Here is a 23,023-nt window from a genome sequence, read left to right as displayed (position 1 = left end):
TACTCATCTACCTTATCAAAATTATACGCTCCCAACCAATATGAGCAAGCCAGCTGGGGGACAGGCCAATTAGAGTATTTGTTTTGTCAGGATCTCACTATTTGGAAAGCAGAACCATAACATTTTCTCTTGACATCAGTTACCAACTTTAAGAAACATCACAAAAATAATTTCATTTTCAGCTCCTACTCACCCTTTCCCATTCCCCCAAAATAGTCCTAAAGCTGTGGATAATGGCGCATGTAAACCTTGGCACTTATATAAAAAAGGACAATCTCACAGGCCAAAGAGGGTTGTTGGTCTCTTCCCATTAATGAACGTGCTCTCCCTGTCTTAAATTTCAATGCTTAGAAAGGAATCCAAAGTTTTAAAATATCCATTTACAAAGCCACACGATCATAGGCTCTCAGATCTTCCTGACCTCAGCCATTAGCCAGGAGACAAACCAAGGAGTGTTACAGTATTTAAAATGTTATAGAGAAAAAAATTCATATCAAGGAAAGTTTATCAGCAAAGACACCATTTCAAAATAATTTGCCAAATCATACAATTATTGATACAGAAATCCTATTCAGTGCTGATTTATGGGAGCCATCAAGTTACCGGTATTGGTTTTTTGTAGGTGCAAATATGGCTTAACTTTTTTTCAAAATGACCATTTATTAAGCATTCAGTACAATCTAAGATCTGCGTATGCATCATCGTGTTTAGGTCCACCGTGACCTCATGAGTTGGAGGTATGATTATCCCCCATTTCACAGATGAGGAAATGGAGGCTCAAAAAGCTGTATAATTCATCCATGGTCACACAGAATCTCAACTGAATCCAGATTGAACAAGCTGGTCCTTTTAAGGAATACAAAGTACAGCCTCCTTGTGGAGACAGCCATGTTGCCGTCAAACGAACAAAAGACTAAATCAAAATATGAAATTTCTAGGAAAACAAAGCCTTTGGTCTCCATGATCTCAAGGAACACAACAATCACAGCAATGAAATGAATCTGAGATCTGAAAAGTGAGGGAACTCTCAAACAAAATGGTGGAGAGAAAGACAATGCCATTTCGAAAAAGTAAAATTATATGGATTGCCGGTTGCTCAAGAAAGGTTATTTTCTGGTTCTGAGGAAGATTTTAATAAAGAATTGAAAAATTAGCCAAGGCCTTAATAAATTACAGTCTCTAAGACTGTCTACTGTCAATGATACTTGTTTTTAAATGATCATAGGACCACAAGCTTCTTATCCTACAAAGTATGAGGTGGACCCATGGCCCTGCATGTCTGCCTCAAGAACGGCCAGTACAATGTGTGTTGAGATTCCTGTCCTCAGTTTGTCTCCCTCTGGGCCCTAATGAGACTTACGTTGAGATAAAGTGCTTCCACTTTATCAGCATGAAGTTAAGTAATAAATGTTAGATGTGATTTTATTACCCAGTGCATGTCATCTCACACCGACCACCCTTTCTTTGTAACACCCAACACTTTGATTGCTGTGAACCACTTGTTTTTGCTTTTTTTTTTATTTTTAAGATTTTCTTTTATTTTTGTGAGTAATCTCTACGCGCAATGTGGGGGCTCGAACTTACAACCCCCGAGATCAAGATTTGTATGCTCTACCGCCTGAGCCAGCCAGATGCTCCAACCACTTCTAATAATTTTAGACACTTTCTAAACTGAGTAAATCCTTTTCTGCCTACATCATGAACGATCATCTCAAGGCAAAAATGCACCTGAGGGCACTTCACATTTAGTGTATTTTTTATTCTCATGATTATTCTTTATTTTCATCATTTAACTATTGTAGGACACAGTAATTTATGCTGGGTTAATGAATTTAAGTCATACTGTGTTTGAAGTGAATATTTATGACATTAAAACTGACCTATTTCTTTTATCTTTCCTTCCCCTAAGTAAGTTTTTATAAAATAAAATGCACTTAATGCAAGACAGAAACCTGGGGAGGCTTGGTAAGGGTCGGTTTGTTATTTCAGAGGATTTGTTTGGTTTGTTTTTTGTTGGATTTCATCAACATTAAGATATTCATTCATAGTCAGCAAACCCATAAATTTTGTGATTTGGGTATAATGTTATGGATCCCAAACACATGTTAACCTATCATTTCTCAGCTAGATCCACTTGCAAATAAGAAGAAATCACGTTCTTTTTAAACTCGCCGGGATGACCACGGTACATTCAGGTCTTATCGGAAGAGCGATAAGATTAAATGACAGCCTGAATAAACACAGAAAGAACAAACCCTTGTGTATCTGCGGCCATTCAATATCAGGGCAAAGAGATTGGTATTTAACTCAAGGTATTTAACCTGGTGTCAAGAGAATGTCAGGACCAAGAGATATCATGGCTCCCTCTTCGACCGGGGCCCTCCTACCCCCCTAACCCAACCCCCACCCCAAGTTCATCTTAAAATGTTGAGCAAAGTGAATATGGAAGAGACGTCAAGAACCGACTCAAATGGCCTAACTCTTCATCATTCCGTCACTTATTTCACTGAAGAGAATCTGAACTTGGCAATTCTGAGGCAGCTCACTGAGTCAGCACTGGCTGTACCTGGCCCTGGGCTAAGTGCATCACACCCCCGCATTCACAGAATCCTTGCAACCACCCTAAAAGGCACATGTTATCTTCACTCTACAGTGAGAAGATTGAGGTCCAAAGAATTTAAGGTCACAGATGGCCAGAGGGATCCGAAGGCCAAACCTGTGCTCTTAAAGGAGGTTATCCTAAAGCAATCAAGGGCAGAGGGTTTGCAAGGGCATTTCGGAACAGAAACCCCCACACGATGGCCAGGCCGCCTGGCCACGGATCCAAGGCAGCTCTGGGAAATCTCAGTTTTAGGGCTGGATGCCAGGGCCTCACTAGCCATGTGGCTCTATAACTCCTCCTGTATCTATTTTTCTGTGAATAAGTGCATTAGTCATGGGGTTTTGTTGTTGTTGCGATAGAAACTCAACCCAAATGAGGTAAGACGAAAAGAGGAATGTCCATAAAACCCAGAAGGGCAGCTGATCTTCAGGGACAACGGAGCCTGGGCCTTGAGAGCAAACAGGACGGCCTCTCTTCCCTCTGCATGTGTGAATGTGGCACAACTGGAATGTCTCTTCCTTTCCCCAGACATGTGTCCATATGGCAGGACACATGGCCTCCACCAGCCCCTGAGCCCACAGCTTCAGCCCCCAGAAAAATAAGCCACCTTCTCCAGCTCCCTTTGGCAAACATCCCAGAGGACCTGCATTTGTCCAGGTCACCGATGAGGGTCCTGTGCCCACCTCAGCCGCGTCCGGCTGCGGTCAGAGGCGTCAGGCACGTGGCTAGCTTCTAACAGGGAGACGAAGGGTTCTGCAAAGGGGGAGGCATCATTCCCAGAGAGGAGTGGTGCTGGGCTGACAGAGTCTCAGCTGTCCCCGCACACGCTGCCTCGTCATCCTCAGATCCTTTTCCTCCCCCTGTACCCCTGCCTCCTCAGAACCTGGACCCTTCTCCATTCTGTGGCTCTTCTGTGAGGCTTTGAACTCTAACCATGGTTCAGCTTCCGAGCAAGACACTTCCTGCTCCGGCTCCACTCTTGGACAAAGCTGTGTGCTGGGCCACTTCCTAGGCCACGTTAATCAGCTGTGGTGGGACAGAGGCACCCAGACGCTTTACCCAGTGACCGCGTGTGGTGGCTCACAACGGCAGCGCCCGCAGTCAGGGTGGACACGAGGCCGTGGCAGGCGCTTTGTATACTTCATCTACCTCTTTAGTAAGTGACCTGCGAGATAGGTTATTTACCAGATGAGGAAATTGCGGCTCAGAAAGATAAGGCAGTTTTCCCAATGTCACACAGCAGTGAGTAGCAGAGCCAGCCTTGAAACTCAACAGCAGGGGCGCCTGGGTGGCTCAGTCGGTTAAGCGTCCGACTTCAACTCAGGTCATAATCTCGCGGTCCCCGAGTTCGAGCCCCGCGTCGGGCCCTGGGCTGATGGCTCAGAGCCTGGAGCCTGCTTCGGATTCTGTGTCTCCCTCTCTCTCTGCCCCTCCCCCGTTCATGCTCTGTCTCTGTCTCAAAAAAATAAACGTTAAAAAAAAATTAAAAAAAAAAAAAAAAAGAAACTCAACAGCAAAGCCTGGGCTACCCCTCCCCGACCACACTGCTTCAAGTCACACCACTTCCCCAACGGGACTCAGGGCATGGGGTTTCTTCCAAATTGGAACTCAGTTATTCCTGGCAGCACTCGAGCTCACACATGCAGGGACGTGAGATCCCGGGTTTCTGATGAGAAAGAAAATAAGGACAAGCTGGCAGAGTCAGAAAATAGGTTAGGCCAAACCCAAACTTGAATTTTTATTCCCATAAAATAGCTAATGGCCTTCTTGCATTTTTAAAGGTGGACTTTTGTTTATTCAGTAAGCAAATGATCATGAACGCCTTCTCTGCACCAGGCCCTGGAAGGACAGACCAACACATGGCCTTAGGAACCAGGCTCCCTGCAGTTCTCCCATGTGGCCAGCAGGGGGGGCGGGTGCCAGCTCTGCGCCAGGCAAAAACCCGGCAGGTCTGGACTTCCCGCCGATTGGAGTAGGCAGGGGGACATCAGCTGGGCTGCCACAGAATGCCAGAGACAGGTAAGTCCCGGCTGTCCTTTCAGGTCTTTGGAGCTACAATGGGGGTGCCCCGGGAAGACCTAAGAGCAGTCCTAAAGAACGGTTCTGGGAAGGTGAGGAATGAGCAAGGGAAGCCCTAGGTAGAAACAACCTGTTCCATAAACTTTCCAGGGGTCAGAGGATCCGGGAAGCGGCAGGACCTCAGGTGCAAAACAGCCCCCCTCTGACCACAGCCGAGCCCCCCCAGTGACCAGGACTGAATCGTGGGACCCCACCTCCAAGCCTTCAACATCGTGCTGTCCTCAGTGGAAAGAAGGAAGGTCCCTAACCTTTCTCTTACACCAGACTAGGGTGGAAGGCGCCTGAGACTTCCGGATAGATTTGCAGGAGCGAACAAGGCCGCGGACAGTTGGCAAATCCACCCAGGACCCGGGACTGGGACCGAGCTGAACGAACCGTTCAAGGTGGAACTGCCAGCTTGGTGCTCTGTCTCCACGTCCCACAGACGGGCCACAGGGGCCGCACGTCCGCATGCTCGTCACTCCCCTGACGCGGAGAAAGACACGAAAGCTGGTGACTCGGCCGGGCCATTCTGCGCTGCACTGTGCTGGAGAATCAAAGGCTGACCAGCCAAGAACAAAAACCATCATCCCCAGTGACCCCTTTCGACTATAAGATGAGGAATTTGGAGGCGCCAACTGGGGTGGGGGGGGGGGGGGACTCAGTCGGTTAAGCATCTCTCGGTTTGGGCTTCGGTCGCGGTCTCACAGTTTGTGACATCGAGCCCCGCGTTGGGCTCTGCACTGACAGTGTGGGGTCAGCTTAGGATTCTCTCTCTCTCTCTCTCTCTCTCTCTCCTCCCCCTCCCCAATTCATGCCTGTTCTCTCTCTCACCCACAAAATAAATAAAAATACACTTAAAAAAAAAAAAGAAAGAATTTGGAGGAAATTTCTCACATTCTCCCTAGTGCATACATTCTGGAGTTCTTGGTTTGGGGGAAGTGAAAACGATGAAACCAGCTTTTCCACTTTCTTAACCTAAGCCACTATTGGTCATCTTGTTTTCAAGGCAACAACAAAATCCCATGAAAATTCAAAATCCAAATCCAATGAGGCACCACAGTGAACTCTGCCGCATTAATTTAAAAAATTCTAACCAGGACGTAAAGGAAAGACGGAACACAGACGATGACAAGTGACTCTGTGCTAAAACTGAATCACGTGACCACGCTGAGGGGTGGGGGACAAAGGAGCCGACCTAAGACCTGTGCACAGGGCTGGAGGCTGTAAGGCTAAACACTAAGTGAGCTGTCCACACACACTGTGCTCTAGATGGCAATTTGCTCCTCCCAGGGCTATATATTCAGACTACCTTATATGTATGCTAGGATTTAACAACTATAGACATTTTATAGTTTATTTATTTTTGAGCGGGGGACAGGGAGAGAGAATCCCAAGCAGACTCCATGCTGTCAGCACAGAGCCCAGTGCGGGCTCGAACTCATGAACCGTGAGATCACTGCCTGAGCCAAAATCAAGAATCAGATGCTTAACCGACTGAGCCACCCAGGCACCCCCTGGGTGCAAATATTTCAGACAGTAAGAGCCAGGTTTCCTCCCTGGAGGAGGAGAGCAGGACGTTTGGAATGAGCTCTTAGAACTAGGCTGCAGTCAGAATGCCGGTCCCAGCTTATGCTTGTTCTAAAGATATATACAGAAAGGAACAGAAGTGTGTGTGGGTGTGGGTGTGGGTGTGTTATACACATAGAAGCCTAGAAGCAGGGATGCCTCTGCTTCAGTGAGCACACCCACTGTCCTGAGCTTTATTTCTACACCCAATTGTACAGTAAGAGGAACCAGGGCTCCTTGATTGCTGGTCAATTCTGGGGCTGAGACAAGGGAAATACAAGGTGACAAGATGAGTCTGGAGCCTCTTGTGGTTCCACCAGTGAGAATGGGCCAAAGGGTAAAAGAAAAAGGAAGGGATCAAGAGAGGGAGGGAGGCAGAAGGGGAGGGGGGTAGGAAGGGAGGAAGGAAGGAAGGAAGAAAGGAAGGAAGAGAAGAAGGAAGGAAGGAAAAGAGGAAAAGAGGGAAGGAGGAAGGGAGGAAGGAAGGGAGAGAAAGAAAGAGGGAGGGATGCAGGGAGGAAGGAAGGAGGGAAGGAGGAAGGGTAGAAGGAGGGAAGGAGTGAGAAATAAAGAGCATGGAACCCTATCGAAAGGACACGAGCACCAACCTGAAAGAGCCCCCGATCACAGTGATTACTGTCGCAGGCAAGATCCACCACTGGATGGTGTAGTGGCTTGAATTGTGTTTCCTAAAAAACGTGTTGAAGTCCTGACACCTGATGCCTGTGAATGTGATCTTATTTGAAATTAGGGCCTTTGCAAATGTAATCAAGTTAAAATGAAGCACACGGACTATGGTGGGTCCTAAATCCAATGACTGGCGTCCTCATGAGAAGAGCGGACAGAGGCACACACACAGGAAAGACGGCCATGGAAAGACAGAGGCAGAGCTTGGAGGGGAGCAGCCACAGAGCAAGGGACGCTGAGGATTGCTAGCAACCAGCAGCAGCTAAGAGCGAGGCATGGAACACACTCTCTCTCAGGGGCTTCGGAAAGAAGGAGCGCTGCAGACCCCACAGTCTCAGCCTTCTGGACTTCTAAACGGGGAAAGAATAAATTTCTGTGGTTTCAGGCCACCCTGAAATTTGTTACACGAGCCCTAAGAAACTAATACAGATGGTAGAACTAATGGGTGAAACCTTAAGTGGAAATAGGATACCTGCCTCAGCTCAAAGGCTCTCCTCTCAAATGTTAACTGCGACAGGGAAAAAATGGTGACTTTACCAAAGTGAAAGCTGATGGCCGTCGCCTTGACCAAAGGATGGAAGTTAACATCACTAGTAATCTGTACGGACATCACGCCCCCCTGCTGTGATGCAGTGGGAAAGGCACATCGGATCCTTCCCGGAACACGGACCCTCCATCCAGTCAGGAGAAACAACTGGCCAACTTACACTGAAGGGCATCCTGCAAAATAACAGAATGGTACAGAGTAAAGCATCAAGATCATAAATCCCAAGAAAAGAGATGAGGGACGATCACAGCTCAGAGGAGACCAGACGACCAAAGGCAGTGAGTGATCCCAGGACACTATTGGAACGACTGGTGTGGCTTCACCAGTAGCATTGTACCCGCATTAATGTCTTAGTCTGGATCACTGGTCTCCAGTGACGTAAGATGCTGACATAGAGGGAAACGGGGTGAAGAGCACACAGAAACTCTTTGCACCGACACTGCAACTCTTGTATATATTCAGAGTGATCTCTACATCTTAAAAATAATCAAGGGTTGGGGAGGGCTGTTGCTGGGGAGAAGCAGGGGTTGAAATCCAGCGGGGAGAGTCAGGCAAATCATCACGGGTCGATTCGGACCCAAGAAATCGGGCACGGCGCTAGCCAAGCGCCACACGAGCCTTACCGCTCCTGTCACATTTTCAGGGCCCCCGGGGCACCGACAGCTCAATCGTTCAAACACCACACAATGTGTTCAACGTTTTTATTTTTAACTCTGTTTTGGTAGTACAAAAATCGTAAAAGTACAAACCAGACAGTTAAAAATACATCTGACACTCAAAATGGTGCAAAATTTCCTTTACAAATTTTTACATCAAGGTCGTAGCCAACTCACGCGTTACACCAGAAGTTAGCCCATCGTTAGTGTTTTATACAGTAAGTTTGTTGTGGACCCCGATCCTTCTAAAGAAGGAAGAAAAACACAAGCCCTGTAAACATCAGTTGCATTGGGAACACTTAAGAATTATTAGTAAAAAGCTTATGTGTTAACACATTGAATGCATAACTTTTGGCATATTTGGAAGCCAGCCAGACAAAAACTGCTCAAGTATTAGAAAATATTTAAAACGTACTCTTGGTATAAACACAATTTTAAATATGTTTGAGTATTCTCTTGCCTGTTGTATTGCTATAAAAAAAGTGCTCTGACCTGAAAATTTAAAAATAATTAAAGCTGAAGAATATCTTACATTTTATTCCTCACCACTTGAGGGCGTGATATTTTTAAAGCCAAAAACGGTGCTTTATTTTTAAAAACTAAAACTATCGGTCTAGACCGCACCTAGAGTATTTACACTAATACACACCCCCAGAATTCCTATATCGCTCCTTGCTGGACCTCAGTGGAATCTTTTTTCCATACTGACCTCCTCTAGTCCACTGTGTGTTACATATGCACACACAGCTCGTATTAGTTGTCAGTTAAAAAAAAAAAAAAAAAAATCACATGAAATCGAACCTACCATTCATTTCAAAGGTTGGGAATTTTTAATTTCGATGCCAGAAACAGAATGGAATGAGCATATTTATGGGGAATAGTTTACACTACATTTTTATGGAAATCCTCCTCTTGGGAGTGAAGTGAGAAAGATGCTTTCTCGCTGAGATGAAAGAAGTGCCCCGGGGCATCCATCACACCAACACTGACGACAGGTCTCCGGGCTCCTGGCCCCAGGCCCACGCCTATCATAAAAGTGCTACTAACTCCAACCCGGTTCTTTCAGGTGTTTCATAAACTACAAAGCTAAAAATAATAATAATAATAAATAAAAGTGAGGTTTTCCAGGCTTACAGGGGAAATGCAACCATTAAGAGTCTTTTAAATAACGCGCATTGGTTAGAAGATGGAAAATAGGAAAAGCCCAAGGAAAACATGCCAGAGGAAGGTACGGGCCCATCCTGCCTCAGAAGTCGGGGGTTTTGGTGTTATTTTGTCCCCAGGTTGTCAAAACAAGCATTTTTGTGTTTTGTTTTTAGACACTTTAAGCTATTTCCCCCCTTTATTCGACGGACTAAATAAGAATTGCTTAGTGCAAGTTAAAAAAAAAAAACAAAAAAGCCCTCAATATTTTGTAAGTGACCTGGGAGTGGCACGGTGGTGGCAGGAGTCAATGCGGAGTCCTTGGTCCAGGAATCCAAAGTCTGGCATCTGGTGCCATCTGACTCCATGATGTGTCGGGGGGCCAGTTTCTCAGGACGAGGCCAGATGATCTGCAAGGACCTTTCACACCAAAGCCTCATCTTTATCTCTTGTAACAGTGAAGCTCTCAGAGGATCTTCTTGTAACCAGTTGCAAAATGAGATCCACGGGTGGCGACAAGAGTGTGCACAGATGTGCATGTGTGCATGCGCACATGCACACACACACACACACACGGAAACACCCCCAAGCATCGGCTCGATTGCACACGAATAGTTCCCCTACACACAGTGATCATACAGGAAAAACTGCAAAATGTACACCAAGGCCAGTAATGGGAGATGGGGAGGTATGGTGGCTGGGAAAGTTCTTAAATGAGCTCTTTTCTTCACTGGAAACGCAATACATTTTCAATCAGACTTTTAAACCCAAAACTTGATTCAAAGCAAACTGAATTCTGTATCCAGCACAGCACAATATTCCCTTGGAGCTTCTATCCACGTGCCTGCAGACTCCACAATAGAAACTTTATAGAAATTTTAAAAACCTCCCCAAGCAATTTCTTATCTTGTAAGTCCTCAGTGTCTTAAAACTCTTCAAATGAAGTCACCCCTGCAAGAGAAAACAAAAAGGTAAGGCTTTCCGGAAGGTAAACATCCTATCACATATTAACCTGTGTGGATATTTAAAAACACAGAGGAATTGTAATCAATCCTGACCCCATCCCACCCCACCCCACCCCACCCCACTGTGTTCCTTCCCGGGACCATTATTACATTTCTTCTAGAATTCAGTCTAAAGAAATGTAAGTACCACAATTTCAAAAGGACCTCATTATCGAGGTTTTATAAACCAAGAAAGAAGAGAATTTGAGAACCACAGTAGACTAAGGGTACCAGTCTGTTTCAACAGGAGTTTCTACAGTGAAGGACTGGTCGGGCATTCTCCCCCAAGTCGTGTATCACTTCTTCTCAGGACCGTGCTCTTTAACTCCTCGGCCACATTCTGCCAAGTACGAGCAGTAGGACGAATGTGTTCAGTCACAACGAAACTTCTATGTATCAGATAAGGTGTCTTTCCCAAGTGGCACCAGACAGAGTTAACTCTGGGTCTCTACTGGGCACACAAGGCATCTTGGCTGGGATTTCACTGGGCAAATAAGAACACAATGAAAGGGCCCAATCCTAGGTGTTCATTGTAACTCGAGGGCTGCATTGTGTCTTTAAGTTCTAACAACTGGTCCGTCCGGGTCAATGTCTACATTTATATTACAGATGAAGCCCCTGATAAACTTGTAAAAGAGTTTTCTATTTTTCAAGGCTGTTTTCTGTTGTTGTTTTTACAAACACCTCCAAGTGACAGACAGTTACATGCCCTTGTACGTTCCGGTTTTGCAGGCTGGGAAAACTTAGGACATGACTGAGATTCTAATTCTGCCTGTGTGTGTTGAAACACACATATCACATAGGCCGACGTATACCAGGTTAGGGAATGAAGCATTCTCCCTTCTGCCTGCAAACACCAAAAAAACAAAAAACAAAAAACAAACAAACAAAAAAAAACCACCCAGATGAAACCAACTTGCAGAAATAGGAAGAATAAAACTCAAGAGGCATCTTAATTTAAATGTTACTTTGTACTTATAGCTCCTTCTTCAAGATCTAACAGTATCCATATTATCCTCTTCTGTAATACTGTCATATACAGTATTCATAATAATTATGAGAGAGAGAGAGAGAGAGAGAGAGAAGAAGAAGAAGAGAAAGAAAAAGAGAGAGAGATTACCCAAATGAAAAGATTTGGGTAAAGGATCCTTCTCTCCTTAGCTAAAAAGGAAGTAAAACACTGTGCCCTAGAGGGTTTGGTTTTTTTTTAGTGTTTTATTTATTTTTGAGAGAGAGAGCATGAGCGGGGTAGGACAGAGAGAGAAGGGGACAGATGATCTGAAGCAGGCTACACACTGACAGCAGTGAGCCCATGTGGGGCTCAAACTCACAGACCACGAGATCATGACCTGAGACGAAGTCAGGCGCTCAACTGACCGAGCCACCCAGGCGCCCCTGCCTTTTTTTCTTATGTTTTATTTTATTTATTGTTTGAGAAGGGAGGGAGGGGCAGAGAGAGAGAGAGAATCTTAAGCAGGCTCCACACTCAGGGCAGAGCAGGACGCAGGGCTCAATCATACAACCAACCATGAGATCCTGACCTGAGCTGAAATCAAGAGGCAGACGCTTAACTGACTGAGCCACCCAGGCACATCTGGAGTTTTTGATTATACATGAAAACAAGAATTCCCTGCCCTGCATAGCTATAGCCTAGCACGGCCAAACCATGGATCTGTACCGTAGCACTGAACAAAGGCAAGCGTGGGAATACTTGCATTTGAGAGTTGATGAATATGAAAGATGTTAGCAAGGGAAAAGGTAGAAAAGGCAAAGATAGAGAAATAGAAAAATGGTCCTAAAAGACAAAACAGTAAAAAGTAGGAGCGAAATTTCGAAACTAAACTACAAACTAGGCCATTGTCTACAATATAGGGAGTCAACTATTTTTATGTCTCCTCCTTTTATCTTCTGCTCCCTTAGACCTAAATTTTTTTGCATCAAGGGAAACAAGGAGGTCAAGGGCAAGGAATGCAAGGGCCTGGAATGCAACGTTTCATCACAGTAAGCGTTTTCGATCCAATATAGGAAAACTTCCAACTTAGAATTCTTTGTACGATGTCACCGACTGTGAACAAACAGTGGGCACGACTGAGGGCTGGGCTAAGGCAGGATCTGGAGCCGGAGGCCTGGATTTGAATCCAGACCCCTAGACTCTAATCCAGCCCCCTGTGACTACCTGGGGAACCCTGGGCCGCTCTGGAGCATTTCCTCAAAGGGTTGTTGGTGGTTTTGCAAAAGCACACGATGCTTAACACAGGGCCAGCAGTCAGTACGCTCCCCAAGACTAGCTAGTATGATCGTTACCGTCATCCAACTGCCCTAAACTATCATGCTGGCTTCAACGGCTGCATTTTGTGGCTGGTTAAAATTGTACTAGATGCAGTCTGAGAGAGGAAGCGAAAGATACAATTTGCTGCTTAACGTCCTCACTACTAGTAGCCGACACTAAACCGGAAAAGGAAAGTTAACCTTTCTAAAAACTCTATTAAAGCTACCCGGCACTGATACGCGCTTCTGGGCTCTCCCTCTTCAAAAACACGTGTTTATCAAAAGACGGCACTCCACCAGTACAGAGGCTCTCCATTTCCAGGTAAAGACCTCTTCTATCAGAATGAGGCTCTCCATTTCCAGGTAAAGACCTCTTCTATCAGAATGACCATCTCGGGCAAAGAAGACGCCACCCCCTCTAGGGCTTGTACATTTCCAGCTGTGAACTCACGTGTGGGGCTGTGTCACGGGCGCATTTCCACATTGCTAAATTTCTTCTCACCGGCATCCTCCAGTCGTGAATACATTCGTGTGGAGAAACAAACACATACTTTTAAGTGCTATTTCTCCAACACAGCACATTAACATTAAAAGGTGCCTTCCTTGAGGTCTCACAGCGGTCAGACACCATGGGTGGACTGTGAGAAAACCCTCCGCCCACCCATTATTCTCCGTTCCCATCACCAGGGGACCCGACCACAGTAACAAGCCAGACTTTCCTCTCTCTGGGGATAATTTGGTGATTACTGTCTCACATACGAGTGCTCAAGCTGAAAGAAGTTCAGCAAAACTTCCTTACAATGAAAAGACGATTGGGAAATCCCAAGCGTGACCATCTCCCCTCATAAAACAAGCCTGATGGAGAGAGATCAGAAAAGGTTTATCTGGAAAGAAGGAAGAGGTCATTCTAATTATAAAGATAAAGCCCTAATTCCATTATTATATTATGGTTCCACGGAAGCCACAATACAGCACATCTTCAATTAGGACGTACATGTACCTTGTTAAAAAAGGACTCTCCAGAAAAACAATAGCTGGTCCCTTTAAAAAATAGAAACATGTTTTAAAAAACATGGACACTGAACACTAAGACCTCCAAGGACAGGGAGTTAAGGAAGGAAAACACAATCTGATTAATAATAACAGTAGCTGACATTTACAGAGTGTTTTCCATGTGCCAGGCACTGCCACGCTTGGTATTCTAGAATCGTTAACTCAATCTTTCCAATGACTCCATGAGTCAAGGACGATCCCCATTTTCACAGGAAGAAACGGAGGCTTCCAAGTTCAATAACTTGCCCACAGCCACACAATTAAGAATGGTGAGGTAGCAGTTGTATGCCATGCAGCCGGACCTGGAAGCCCACCCACTCACCCCCACGCTGCACTGGCACACCAGTCCCCACGGGAACAGCCACAGCGTCACTGAGATCTTCCGGTTCCTTCACTTCCTGTTCCCCACCTGTGTGGGGGGCAACAGACAGGAAACGCAGAAACTGGAAACCTGGCCCGGCCACTCTCTAGGGAGAGTGCGGCTCTTCTAGTTCATCGTAGCTACACAGGAACCCGCAGAGGCTCAGACCCTGAGAACATCAAAAGTGCACGTGGAACATGGCACGACATGAATAGATACAAGGCTCCGGCATCGCAGAGCTGGATTAAGACTTTCCTAGAACACATTTCAATGAAATGGAGAGGGCAAGTTGTTTATAGAAACAGAGCTAAGATTAGAACAGTAATATTCATACTCAAAGTCCTACAGCAACACATACGTGATCTTTCACCAGTAATCTGTGACCCTTAGAGACTCTAACTTCCTAATTAAATTTTTTTTTTTAATGTTTATTTATCTTTGAGCGAAACAGAGAGAGAGAGAGAGACAGAGCATGAATGGGGGAGGGGCAGAGAGAGAGGGAGACACAGAATCCGAAGCAGGCTCCAGGCTCTGAGCCATCAGCCCAGAGCCCGACGCGGGGCTCGAACTCACGGACCGCGAGATGGTGACCTGAGCTGAAGTCGGACGCCTAACCGACTGAGCCACCCAGGCGCCCCTCTAACTTCCTAATTAAAGGATTACCTTCTACTAGGCTCTCCTGAACACTCTGTGGTTATACGCCCACAGGTCATTTTGCTGAAAATGTGAAGGCAGTACTGCCTGCATCAAGGGGCACCTTAGCCGGTGCGGGTAAATGGATGATACCAGAAGGTACTTGGTGTTTGCAGTCCTTTAAATCTTGCTCTGGTCTAAATTGTGTGTTACATTTTATAAATTAATATTAATGCCTTCCTATTTTTTAAACGTTCATTTACTTTTGAGAGAGACAGAGAGAAGAGAGTGAGTGCAAGCAGGGGGAGGGCAGAGAGACAAGGGGAGAGAGACAATCCCAAGCAGGCTCCACACGGTCAGTGCAGAGCCCAATGCGGGGCTCGAACTCACAAACCTTGAGATCATGACGAAACCAAGGGTCGAACGCTTAACACACTGAGCCACCAAGGTGCCCCAGTGCCTTCCTATTTTAATAAAGTCTCCACATTTAATAAAAAGCTAATGCAGACTAATGGATAGATCCATGGTACACTAGCTAATCAGTGAAGTCTCTTTAAGTCAGCCGTTCCTCAGGATGATACGCAGCACCTTCTTTAGAAGCAACTCAAATGCTACTTAAAAAAACTGCCAATTCTTGGGGCGCCTGGGTGGCGCAGTCGGTTAAGCGTCCGACTTCAGCCAGGTCACGATCTCGCGGTCCGTGAGTTCGAGCCCCGCATCAGGCTCTGGGCTGATGGCTCAGAGCCTGGAGCCTGTTTCCGATTCTGTGTCTCCCTCTCTCTCTGCTCCTCCCCCGTTCATGCTCTGTCTCTCTCTGTCCCAAAAATAAATAAACGTTGAAAAAAAAAATTTGAAAAAAAAAAAAAAAACAAAAAAAAAAACTGCCAATTCTTTGGACTGCACCCATGACCTACGAAGTCAGGTTTGAGGGGACTGGAGCCCAGGACTCCCCTTTCTTACCAGGTGCCTTAATGCACATAGAAAGGTTTAAGCCATGAGATAAAACCCAGTACTGTTTGTCAACTGATAAAAACCACAAGAATTAAGTTCACTTCCAAAGGGCAAAGCCTACAAACACAACCCTACGAAGTCAGCTGAGGACAAAAACTGTATCAAAGAAATGGAGGAGGAAACAGATATGAAGCATTTCAAGACTCAACTATTAATAACAATCTCAGCAACTCAATCTGAATTACAACATTTTATAGCTCAGAAATCTTACACTGAACTATTAACTAAAAAAATTTGACACAGTCTCAACTACAAAATTGTGGGATTACAGAATCATTTTTCTAAAGTTTATTTTGAGAGAGTGAGCAAGCAGGGGAGGAGCAGAGAGAAAGGGAGACAGAGAGAATCCCAAGCAGGCTCTGCGCTGTCAGTGTGGAACCCGACGCAGGGCTTGAACCCACGGACAGTGAGATCGTGACCTGAGCCAAACCCAAGAGTCGGACACTTAACCAACTGAGCTACCCAGATGCCCCAGGATCATTTTTTAACTTCTTTCATAATAGTTTGGAACTAGAGTTCAGCTCATTTGCGGACGTCTATTTTAATGATCAGATGAATGTGCTAGCATCACACCTGTTAAGAAACCACTGAGCGCCAGCTGTGTACATATGGCCACCTGCAGGCGTGACAGAAGGTAAGACATGGTCTAAAATCTCAAAGAGCTTGGTGCTTATACAAGGAAGTGTTAAGTGATCAGCTTCAACCCACGACAAAACGAGAGACGTTGTGTATCATTTCTTAAACAAAACTGGGGTATTTTATAACTTGGTTTTTCAGCTAATGATAGAGAGTAAATGCTCTACTGTACCAAGGAAGCAGCTCCGCTCAGGGATGTGACAGTGCCCATCCCCCTCCACCCTCTTCAACATCAAGTGCTAACCAGGGAAACCACATGAACCAGGTGGCCTGGAGGTCTCGGTTTACTTATGTTTATTCTTTGAATGCATGTGAGTAATTATTTACAGTGTCCCTTTCACTCTCGGAAGAGTTCCATTTTGAATATAAGTTATATCATCACTGCTAGTGTTAACATTCATCTTCGCCAACAGAAAAGCAAAAAGAAATCTCATTATTTTAGTTTGTATTTATTTGAGTATTAGGAAGTTTGGGCATTTCCCATTGACCATTGTGTCTTTCATGCATTGCAAGGGTTCTGCAACCAACTCCAGTGTGTGTGTGTGTGTGTGTGTGTGTGTGTGTGTGTGTGTGTGTAGGCAGGGTTTCTCCCACACCACAAAGTAATGTTCAAGACAACTGATGGGTATCCTACAATTCAACTCAATCCTACCTCTACCTACCTGATGATAGCATCAGATCCCACAGGTTAAGGCTTCAATCCCACAAGCGGACTGCCCTCTGCTTCAGATACTAATTTCAAATCCAGATTGGTACCTGTACTTCTGACCAACTGGCTATAGTCAGAGATTCCCACAAACCCCTCCGTGGATTCAACTAATTTTCTAGATTGGCTCACAGGGCTTAGAAAGTGAGTTTATTCACTAGATTACCAGTTTATTACAAAGGATATTAAAGGACATAAACCAACAGCCAGATGAAGAGATACATAGGCCAAGGCCCCGAACAAAGGAGTTTCTGTAGAGTTAGGATCCTGGACATGCACGGGGCCCGGCACAATGGCATGTGGAAGTGTTCTGGTTCACAAACCTGGAAGCTCTCCGAACCCTCCCTTGAGTTTTTAGGGAGGCTTCATTACAGAAGGATGGCGCATTAAATCACTAACCATTGGTTGCCCTCCAGCCCCTCTCCCTTCTCTGGAGGTGGGGGGTGCAGTGGGAGTACAAGAGTTCCACCCCTCTAATCAGATGGTTGGCTCCCTAGCAAAGCCCTCCCCATCCTTTGGTTACCTGGGGGCTTTTCAAAGTCACTTCATTAACATAAAACAAAAGACATTTTATAGTTCTCATCCCGTAAGAAATTTCAAGAGTTTTATTAGCTCTGTACAAGAAATGCGGATCAACTATGTATTTCTTATTATAAAATTTTTTTAATGTTTACTTATTTTTGAGAGAGAGAGAGACAGAACACGACCAAGGAAGGGGCAGAGAGAGAGGGATACGCAGAATCTGAAGCAGCTCCAGGCTCTGAGCTGTCCGCACAGAGACCAACACAGGGTTCGAACTCGGGAACAGCGAGATCATGACCTGAGCTGAAGTGGGATGCTTAACGGACTGAGCCACCCAGGTGCCCCTAGCTTTTTGTTATCAACTGTGAGCAACTTTTTAATGTATGGGGGTCAATTCAGGAGAAATAAAAATGCTTATAGGTATTTTCCATTCAAAATTTAAATAGCTTTTTTAAGTAGCATAGAGAAGAAATACATATTCCTACAAATTATATTATCTTCTTTATTGAATGAATAGAACCAGTAACAAATTTTTCACTCCTTATAGCTTTGAAACTTCTGACATTAGATTTGGATCTTACTGAAAAGTCTGAAGGCTGCTCTTTACTAAGTTCTTATATTCACAGCAATTTAAATGTGTTCATATATTTGGCAACAATGGGTTTCCCAAGTGACAATAACCGAACACTTGTGACTTACCAGCCCTTTGGGATGGTGAGATTCAGAGCGCTTTATTCCAAATAAAATGTACCTGACATCAAAAGTTATTCTGTATCTAACGGGGGCACCTGAGTGGCTCAGTTGGTTAGGCATCCAACTCTTGATAAATCAACTCAGGTCATGATCGCATGGTTCGTGCGATCGAGTCCCACATTGGGTTCGGTGCAGACAGTGTGGAGCCTGCTTGGGATTCTTTCTCTCCCTCTTTCTCTGTTCCTCCCTCGTTCATATTCTTCTCTCTCTCTCTCTTTCTCTCTCTCTTTCAAGATAAATAAATAAACTTAAAAAAAAAAGTTATTCTGTATCTGGAAAAACAAGGGTTCACTAGGGAATTATTTAAATGCAATTCAGCAGTTCCCTCTTAGTCTCAATACATCTGTGATTCAACAGGCATACTGGCTACAGGTAGCTTTCTAAAAAGGAAAGCCAAACTAGTTAGACATTGCCTCTCCTGGCTTGTGAGCCAGAGGTTCAGCCCACTGGCTCTCGGTAAGCCGCTTCATGAGAATCAAGTGAAACACTACAACACCTATGTCTGACCTGGCCTCTCGGCACCTCAGGAAAAATTTTAAACCTCAAAAACAGTAATTTTTTACACGTTAGTTTGCTAAGTGTTTAAATAAGGCTTGCCTGATACAGTAATAATATCTAGCATTTGCCGGTTTAGCACTTACTAAGTGCGAGGGAATGACATCCCTATGAGGTAGGTGATATTATTACTATTATCCCCACTTTACAGGTGGAGAAGCTGAGGCATCAGAGGCGGAAGTTGTCCAGGGTTACACAGCTAACAAGTGACAGACCAGAACTTGAGCACGAGGAGCCTGATTCCAGAACCTACGCTGTGGGGTTCCTTCAGCATCCTATGTCTTGCTACCTCTAGCAAACAGGCACTATTACTTACTTGAGCTATTTAATGTTAGTAGATTCAAAGCCTCAAGTTACAAATTAAGAAAACTAAAACTCCCAGTTACAACCATTAATTCCCTTTTCTTTCTAGTTCTAGGCAAAAATGTCTCCAAAAGCCTTTCATTTTCTGCCTCTGTCAGGCCCCCACAGGTCTGTGTCCGGATGGGCCAGTCTCCAGGAGCCGCCAATGCTGAGTTTCTGTGTTGAAAAGGACAGAGGTCACAGCCCCCTCTTTCTTAAGTCCTGTCAAAGGATTGTCAGGCTACAGAGGAAGAGGAGCTGAGTTCTCTTGAGAGGTCAGCGGGTCAACTTCCGGTCAAAAAATAGGAGGGGCCCTGGAACAGACACTGCGGAGGGAGAAGCACGCAGGGGACACACAGACAGACAGCTTGCTTCAGTGGCAACTGGAAGTCAGCCACCACGAAAAACCTCTGGGACGCCACATTGTCTGAATCCTGAGAATACTCAAGAATACGTTTCAGTCTCTTCTGTCCACACAGCTGGGGAAGGAGAGCTCTGAAAGAACGTCATCGTTGACCAGCGAAGTATGTTTGCAGGTCCACCAAAACCCTCACATTATCTCCATACATGTCTTGGAGCAACTCCCAGGAACAAACAGGGCACATCACTTGTAAACAGTGTGCCCAGCACTTGCACTCGGCAGGGCTCAACCAATGGGGGAGAGTAAAAAGCCAACAGTCCCCGGGACCGATTAGCCATCAACCTCAACAGCAAGCAAGGTGCAGACAAATATCTACGTTAATCTTCCTCCTTGGAGGAAGGGGCAGAAGAGGGAGCTGTACATACACGTGTGTTGCATACACACGTATACGCATAGAATACACCTGAAAGGACAGAGGACACCAGTAATCATGGCTCCCTGCCGGGAAGACTTCATTGCAGGGAGGAGGAAGGGCTGCAAATTGGGTGAAGAATTCACGGTTTTCAAAGACTTATTTTTCACCCTGCAGCCTTTTATGCTGCTTGAATATTTTATTGTGTGCATGTCTTATTTCTCAATTCTTAAAAAATAATTCAAGTTCGGGGCTACTGGGTGGCTCAGTCGGTTAAGCATCTGACTTAGGCTCAGGTCATGATCTCGCGGTTTGGGAGTTTAAGCCCCGTGTCGGGCTCCGTGCTGACAGCTCAGAGCCTGGAGCCTGCTTCAGATTCTGTGTGTGTGTGTGTGTGTGTGTGTGTGTGTGTGTGTGTGTGTGTCTCCTCTGCCCCTCCCCCGCTCATGCTCAGTCTCTCTCTCTCTCTCTCTCTTAAAAATAAATAAAACATTAATAAACAAAATCTTTAAAAATAATAATAATAATTCAAGTTCAAACTCTTGTAAAAACCAATTCACCAGAGACAATGAGGGAAATGAATTGCCAGGAAGTCCAGGCTCTGGAATCTATCACTGGCATGACTTTGAACAATATACATAACCTCTTAGGAGCTCCCTCCTCTGACAGGAGGGGACGAGGAGGCATGGGGAGAAAAGTCCTACATAAAAACTAGACCCGAAGCTCCGAGAAAGCATGGCTTTTGTCTGTCCATCTTCCACATTTCTATGTCCCTAAGGCCTGGCACAGAGCCTCACACATAGTAGGGGCTCAATAAATACTGTTAAAAAATCTAACTGTACCTGAATTGGCAATCACAGCTCCTCTGAGAACTCAAAGTCTATGATCTTAGCGTACCTGTAAGAAAACAGAATTGCTCACGGACCTGAACCTGATGCAGGCACAGCTCTAACAGCCAAATGCCATCAGAGGGTCCCCATAGAAGACAAAAGGAGGCCATGCCTGGTGAAGGCAGATAATGTGACATGATCGCTACTTTGATGCACAGCGCTGAGAGACCGAAGGAGGACTTTTTTTTTTTCCTCAGAGAAAGCAAAGCTCCCTCAAACTCCAAAGCCACTGAACATGTTAGCATCAAATGCGGATTTCTACCCCTCCAAGCCCTGTCACTGCCTGAACCTGGGAGCTGGGCAAAAGTAATCGCTCTGAGCCTGGTTCTTCATCTGTAGTGTGGAGAGATTATCACCCATAAGGTTGCATCTAAATCTCTGTCCCTCACTTAGCTTTTCTCCTCATCTGGCCAGTTCCACCTGCCTGTTCTTCCCACTGAAAGGTCCCAGGCAGGTGTTAGCTTCCCTCCACTTCCACGTTTCAGGTGGGCTCAGCAGGGACTTTCAGGCTTTTCCACACAGGGACACAGGCACCCACCCAAGTACTGCTTTTGCCCTTTAGAAACGTGCTCAGCAGCTAACAATCGAGGCAGGTGTTCCTATCTATGCCTACTTAAGTACAGTTTCTTCTCATATATTTCTAGGCATGGCCTCTTTAAGGCCAGAGAGTCAAATGAAGGGAATTTCATCAAACCTAAGATAACTCTGGGGCATCCGACTTTGGCTCAGGTCATGATCTCACGGGCTGTGGGTTCAAGCCCCGTGTCTGGTCCTGGCTGACAGCTCAGAGACTGGAGCCTGCTTTGGATTCTGTGTCTCCCTTTCTCCCTGCTCCTTCTTTCTCTCTCTCTCTCTCTCTCTCTCTCTCTCAAGAATAAACATAAAAAAACCTGAGATAACTTTTTTTGCTTTCTAAAAAAATGTATATTTTGCCCTGAAAAAATTACACGCTCTGGAGAAAAATATTAGCTAACAGGCAGTGCCTTAAGTCTCTCATCATCCTCTCCTTGCCTGGAGAGTTAACAAAAGAACAGCAATGCAAAGGACTACAAATAATGCAGCCTGACCTCATCAGGGAGGCCCCCAGTGGACCCTTCGCTACACCCCAGTCATAGAGTTCAAAAGGAAGGAGGAGGAAAGGAAGGCACCAAAGGTCAGGCAAGCTGACCTTGTGATTGGCCCTGATGCTCAGGAGGCAGGGAGCACGGTCCATGAAAGAGCCTTGTCAGAAAGAAGACTTTTATCCCAGAACAGAGCCCAGCACAGCAGTTTTGCACAGAAAACTCGGTCCACACTACCTCTTAATTTAACCCGCCCTCTGATCTGTAGGATACGAAGAACTAAAGCCGGGAAAGCCTTCCAACTGCCTTGTTCCTAATTCTGATTCCACCTCCAATAGGAGGGGATAGTTATTTCTAAATCCTCTTAACACAGACAAGAAAATGGCCCAAATTCCGGAGAGACTTGCCAAACATTAACTGTTAAAATGTCGTGAGAGTCCAATGCTCTAATATTCTTTAGATTAAAATGTCATGAAAGTCCAACGCTCTAATATTCTTTAGAGGTAAAAAGGGATTCACAGAGCCTCAAGCTGATGCTTGAGAAATGGGCCAATAAATAAGACCAACCGAGAATGGGATGAAAATTATTGATGATAGTGAATATTTAGTAAATACTAACTCTGTGCCAAGGACAGACTGAGGAACAATATGTTACCTCACTGAAGTCCAACAACAACCCCGTTATAAAGATGAGGAACCTGAAGCTCGTAGGGGTTAAGCAGTCAGAAGCAGCACCGTTCAAATTAAGTCTAAAAACAGTTTAATTTTTTTTTTTTTTTTAACGTTTATTTATTTTTTTGGGACAGAGAGAGACAGAGCATGAACGGGGGAGGGGCAGAGAGAGAGGGAGACACAGAATCAGAAACAGGCTCCAGGCTCTGAGCCATCAGCCCAGAGCCCGACGCGGGGCTCGAACTCACGGACCGCGAGATCGTGACCTGGCTGAAGTCGGACGCTTAACCGACTGCGCCACCCAGGCGCCCCTAAAAACAGTTTAAAACTCAGCTTTTGGGGCGCCTGGGTGGTTCAGTCGGTTGAGCGTCCAACTTTGGCTCAGGTCATGATCTCACAGTCTGTGAGTTCGAGCCCCGTGTCGAGCTCTGTGCTGACAGGTGGGAGCCCGGAGCCTGCTTCTGATTCTGTGTCCCCTCTCTCTCTGTCCCTCCCCTGCTAATGCTGGGACTGTCTCTCTC

At 45.4% G+C, this 23,023-nt stretch overlaps 1 protein-coding gene across 1 annotated transcript in view; it reads right to left on the bottom strand.

Annotated features, from left to right (window-relative positions):
• Nucleotides 1–8,150: 8,150 nt before the first annotated feature.
• RELL1 (RELT like 1) overlaps nucleotides 8,151–23,023 on the bottom strand; it is a 69,549-nt gene continuing 54,676 nt past the window's right edge. The window contains exon 7 of the mRNA XM_025921698.2: nucleotides 8,151–10,213. The gene's annotated coding sequence lies outside the window, so the exon portion shown is untranslated. The remainder of the gene's footprint in view (nucleotides 10,214–23,023) is intronic.

Source organism: Puma concolor, chromosome B1 (genome assembly GCF_028749965.1).
Source record: "Puma concolor isolate L17-30 chromosome B1, mPumCon1.1.hap2, whole genome shotgun sequence".
NCBI lineage: Eukaryota > Metazoa > Chordata > Mammalia > Carnivora > Felidae > Puma > Puma concolor.
Note: the sequence above shows the minus strand (reverse complement) of the source record. Positions and strands in the feature narration are given on the sequence as shown.